We start from the raw sequence: 6014 nt of genomic DNA, 5'->3' as shown, positions 1-6014 counted from the left end.
TGCTTAGCACAATTCTTGGCTCATACTAAGGTATTCCATAAATGCTAAATTTTTTGTTACCATTCCAGTTTAGCCCTTATCTGCACCAGGATACTATCCATTCGGGTATCTTCGGGTATCCATTCAGGTTGCTATTACAAAAGACCATGGACTGAGTAACTTACAAACAACACTTCTTGCTCACAGGTGCCAATGTGAAGGCATCAGCAGATCTGGTGTCTGAGGAGGGCAAGATCCCTGCTTCAAAAATGGAGGCTTTTCACTGCATTCCCAGAAGGCAAAAGCTCCATCAGGGATTTTTTTTTTTTATAAGAGCACTAATTCCATTTATGGGGACTCTGTCCTCAGCACCTAATCACCTCCTCAAGACCCCACCTCTTAGTACTGTTGCACTGGAAATTAGGTTACAAGACAGGAATTTTGAAAGGCACAACTGCTCAGGCCAGAGCATGCAGTTCATGTTGTGACCTATGCCAGGAAACCCTCATGGGAACAGCAGGTGACCCTTCCTTGAAAGTCTAAGCCCCAAGGAGCTACCATCACATGTCACTTCAGGAGGATTATAATGACTTCTCTAGGATGTTATGTGGGATACTAAATACAGTTCGTAGAAAACATGATCACAGCTGGCACACCCAAACCTTCTGATCCTAGAAAATTTCTATTGTTGAAATGTCACTTTTTCTCTTCTTGAAATAGCCAGGTGTGGTTATTCTTGGGAACCAGTAAATAGCTGTGATTTCTGCTCACTGGAGGAGTCCTAATTTCCTGGCTTTATCCCACAACTCTGACAGTGTCACGCAGTTTAAAAGATCTTGTGGAACGTGAGTCAGATGAGCTGCTAATAACTGTGTATTTTAGCCAAGTGATATAACTTCACTTCACCCACAGACAAAAATGCAGTTTTGAACTGGATGTTCTGTGAGATCCTCTAAACCCTAAATCTAAAATACTGTTTCTGTTGGCAAGTTTAGAGCACAAATGGATGCCAGCTTCAGAAAGGTAGCTTGGGCTCATAGGAAGAACACAACTTTGGGGTCTAAGAGATGTGTGCTTGCATCCTGGCAGAGATGTGCTCACAGGACTACTTAACTTGCCTGGGTCTCAGCTTCTAAAAATTGAGGACAAAAGTCCTCACTTCAAAGGGCTGGTAGGGAGATAAAGTGAGATGCCACACGTAATGCAGAGCCCAACACACGACCAGTGCTCGATGGCATTGAATATGGAAGTAGAAAAGGAAATTTCTCTCCAAAATTCCAGCTTCATATTGTAGTGGTCAGGCCTGTCCTAAGAAGTCTTCTCTTAATTTAATTTTTATTGTTTTCAAAATCTCATGTATTTATAGTTCAAAAAGTCAGAGCTTTATTAGATTTAGATGAAAAAAAAATCAGTCCTCTACCATTAATTACTGCTCCTCAGAGGAAATAGCTTTTCATTTTTAGCCATTTCTCCTGGCAGCTTCCCTTCATATTTCTAAATAACCTGCTTATGCTGTTGTTTCTCAATTTATCAGTTTTAACTTTCTGTTAATGGTATTGAAAGATTTTCCTACCTCTATGCACATGCACATTCTGCCTACTTAGTGGTGTTATATTTTTTGGTTAGATCAATAATCAGCACATGCATTACTCTGGCTGTTAAACCAAACAGAATGTGATAATTACATTTCTTCGCCGTACAAAATTTAGTTTTTTCTGAAGTCACTGCCTTGTTTTGCCCTTTGACTTATTGTCCATGAATCTAATGTCATGTTAGATGAACTCTTCCATGACATTTCTACCAGAACAGCAAAGAGATTCTAATGCAATAGAACTCACCAATAAGTTATCAGTCCTTCTCCTAAGAGGTGCCTCTCTAGGACATCTGTCTTGTCTTCTCCAACAGGCAGCACTTACAATTGAGACTTGGTACAGGACTGTCGTCCAACAACACCTTCCCCTCCCATTCTTTTACCTCTTTTCTGTCCTGAGGGGACCTCCACTAACTCTCTCCCCACTGAATCCCACTTCTCTGATTCCATATTTTCCTTCTCTTGATTTTCGAAGAGGCACGTATTCCATAGGTTTTTCAGGTACAATTTGGAGTCCTTGCATGTCTGAAAATAGTCATTACGTCTTCACTCTTGATTAATAGTTTGGGTAGAGGACTCTAGGTTATAATTTTGAAAGCACAGGTCTTTTCCTTCTAGCTGTTAGTATTTCTGCTAAGAAGTCCAATGTTATTTCTTATTCTTATTCCCTTTTATAAGACCTATTGTTCCCTTGAAGTTTTCAACATATTTTGCATCCCTAGCTTTTTATGACTTAAGAATGAGCTACCTTATTCTGAGTTTTTAAATTCAATTTATTGAGTACTTAGCCCCTATAGTGCAGACCTTCATGTCCTTCACTTCTGGGCAGTTTTGTAGCATTTACTCTTTGGTAATCTTCTCGTCGTCTATGCGCCTCTTTCTCTTTCTTCTCTCTGCAATTTTCAGTAGTTCTATATAGAACTGCTATGTTTCTATTTTTCTTACATATCCTCCACTTTGTGTCTTTTCAACTTTTTTAATTTTAAAGAGAATAAAAAATAATAATAACAAACCTTAGAAATGATACAGAATTTCACCAAACAAGATGATAAGAACTCAACAATGGTTTTGTTTCTATGTTTTTGTAAATTTCCAGAAGTTTCATTTTCAACTATGCTTTTGAATGTTTGTCTTATCTTTCCTATTTTTAATTTCCAAGAGTTGTCTGTTAGTCTCTTACATATTATTTTTATAGTACACTTCTCCTCTTGTTGCATGGATTAAAAATTTTCTCTAAACTGCGAGGAACTTCATCATTGATTATTTGAAGTTTTCTCTGTTTCCTGAGTTTTTTGGTTCTCACAAGTTTCATTTCAGTGTGTCTATGTTTCACCCTATGAGGGGGGCTTTCCCCAAGTGTCAGGTTACCCTTTACTGGTCGTAACGTTTGAGTGCAACATATACATATACACATACCACTTACGTGGACCAAGAATTTTACCCTCAAAGAATGGCCACTCTATTGAGATAATCCCAAATATCAGCATGTATAGGTTTTCTTTTTCTTGGTTCTGTCTGTTTTTTCAGGAAGATTCTTCTGATCTTCCTCAATCTAGGGATGCAGTTCTGGCATCAAGGATTCCAGAATCTCAGGATAAAAGAGACGCCTGGGCTCCCCAGTCAGCGTGCTGAGTGTCCTTTCACCCTTTGCAGCTTGCCTCCTGGGCCTCCGTTCACTGTGCTTGGCATTTCTAAATAAAGAGACTTCCTGGTTTAGTTTTCTCAAATCTTCACCTGCTGATGCCTGCCTGCTCTCACAGGGTAGCGGAGTGCCTGGGAGTCTCACTATCAACTAACCCTCCTGGGTTGGGTGCGCACATTGCTCTCTGAGCAAGCCGGTGCCTCCAGTTACTGAAACTCTCTGAGGTTCTGTGATCTAAGCCACCTTGATTGCTGCTTGCATCTCCCAGTGACAGATCCTCCAATTTCAGTTTTCTTCACTCTGCTACTTCTGTTCCCATTCACTGATCCACGTACTGTTGTTCAAAGCTTCGCTGACACATCTTATCCATTATCATCTCTCTTATTCTGGTTTCTCCCTCCCTTGCTGCTTTCTCATTCTATTTACACAATTTCATCCCTTCAGTGCCATTTAAGTGGAACTCTCCAGGGAGAAATGGAGATAAATGGATGTGCTCAGTCTGCAATATTTAATGGGAGTCTATTGGGGGTTTCTTGCAGTGCAAGATTCTGCATGTGGGTATCTCCAGGAAAAATACAGAGGATGTGCTTCCCTGATAGGTCTCTGACTGAGATGCTAATTTACAATGGCCTCATTTTCTAGAGTCACTGAAGTGGTCCGTGGTCACTCTGCCACCTAAAGATGACACCCCCTTCATCTTCAGCCTCTTATCTCATTCTTCCACAGGTTGCTGTCATTCTCAAAGCTTACACTTGCCCTAGACACCTATTTCTCTGCTCGGGTGCGCTGTTTCTTTCCATCTTCCCCAGCATGACTTCATTTCTAGGACAGAGGAGTGCTCTTTTAATTTCCATCCACCATCTGCCCTCCTACCAAAGACAAAGGAAACACCCTGTGAAAGGTACTCAACTATATTAACTTTTACTGAAGATGAGAAATGATAGACCCTTCTTCAGGGTGGATGTTGATTCTACTCTAAAGTGATGGCAGCACTTATGCTCCTTATTCTGCTATATCACATGGTCTGTCTATTTATTTCTAATATCTTTTTATTTAAAGAGAATAATAAAAAAGAACAGTAGCAAAATACCAACAACATAGACAAAGACAAAGTGAAGCAAAAATGATAAAAATGGTACAGGGTGTCAGGACAAAATGATAGGAATCAGCAAGGGCTGTTATATTACATATTGCTGTCCTCAGTGAAGTTGCTCAGATTACCAGATGTATTCTAATGTTTTTTATTTTTATTTTTTATTCTCTTTAGTGGTTTGTATATTTATTTCTAAAATGAACACAGAAATGGAAATAAGCAAGGACTTATGTATATCCTGATGGAAGAGTGAATCATAGTTTTAAGCCAAAGAAGACCTGCAATTACCATCCAGGAACCCTCATGAAATAACATTTAACAGGACATCCAAGATTCACTTCCTCATATCCCAAAGGAGAATGAAGGCATTTAGAACAAGGCCAAGGGGAGACAAAGGACAGTTGCCTATGTTGTTTTACTTAACTTCTCAACGAGTGTATGATTTTGTTTCTTTTCCATTTTACAGATGAGCTAAAAGAGGCTAATTAAATGCCTTCCCTAGAACACAGCTATAAATTGATAACACAAGGAATAGCAATAAATGCTGACACTGTCACCTCTGTGTTTGCCATACACCAATTTTAGCATGCACACAGACATGCCCATATATATCCATCATTTATGTATATATACATAAAATTTTTCTTTAACTCTTACGATTATAAAAATATACTATTATCCTTTTTAGATTTGGATTCAGAGAAGTTAAGTATAGTGCCAAAGTGACACAGCTATGATGGATCTGTCCCATCCTCCCTCTATCTCTTCATGCTGGCCTTATTAACTAGTTTCCAAAGACAGCTCCCCTGAGTCCGCACCATACTCTCCTCACATTTCACTCTCGACATAAAGATGAAAAACATACTTTCACAGTTCTTGAATACTGATGAATTTTGTGACTAAGTTGACAAAGAAAATATGACACAAGTGGTATTCTGGGCTTCTACGTTCAAACGGTAAGAGTGGTTTCTTGTTTCCATTGCTTGGAACTCTGACACCATGTTGGGAGAAACCCAAGTTGCATGGCTGAGCTCCTAGTGACACTCATCACCCAACACGAGCCACCGGCCCCATGAGGCGTCATCATGCTTGCTGCAACCCAATCAAAACCCTCAAGTCATTCTGGTCTCAGTCACTCCATAGGGAGGAGAAGCATCACCCAGCCGAGCTCCATCAACCCACAAAGCCACGAGAGGGACTACAACAGTTACTGTTTGAAGCTACCAATTGTGGTTATGTGTAACCAAGCAAGAGACAACCAAAACACTGCATGTTTAAAAGACATGACTCCAGGCCTTGTGATTTCAAAACCTATTATCTTTCTATTAGAACAATGACAATGGCATAATCTGCCCACCAAGGACAAAAATGTCATAGATCATTTCACTCCTGAAAACAAGACAAGGAGAATTAGGTAAACTTTGAAAATGCATAGCTTTAGTAGTAGTGTATAAAAACACACTGCTATTTATTTGGTCTTTGTAGGCATATAAAATAATGAAAGATTCCTAAAAGGCATTTTGGCAATGTATGTTAGATATCCTATACACACTCAGCATAGTTAGGCATGATAGTCCACAGCTGTAATCCCAGCTACTCTAGAGGCTGAGAAGGATCACAAGTTTGAGGCCGGGGGCTGGGGATTTAGCTCAGCGGCAAAGCGCCTGCCTGGCAAGCGCAAGGTCGTGAGTTCGGTTCCCGGTACCGGA

This window comes from Chinchilla lanigera, unplaced genomic scaffold (assembly GCF_000276665.1).
Source record: "Chinchilla lanigera isolate Chin_1 unplaced genomic scaffold, ChiLan1.0 scaffold00041, whole genome shotgun sequence".
Taxonomy (NCBI): domain Eukaryota; kingdom Metazoa; phylum Chordata; class Mammalia; order Rodentia; family Chinchillidae; genus Chinchilla; species Chinchilla lanigera.
The sequence above is the reverse complement of the archived record's forward strand: the minus strand, read 5'-3'. Positions refer to the sequence as shown.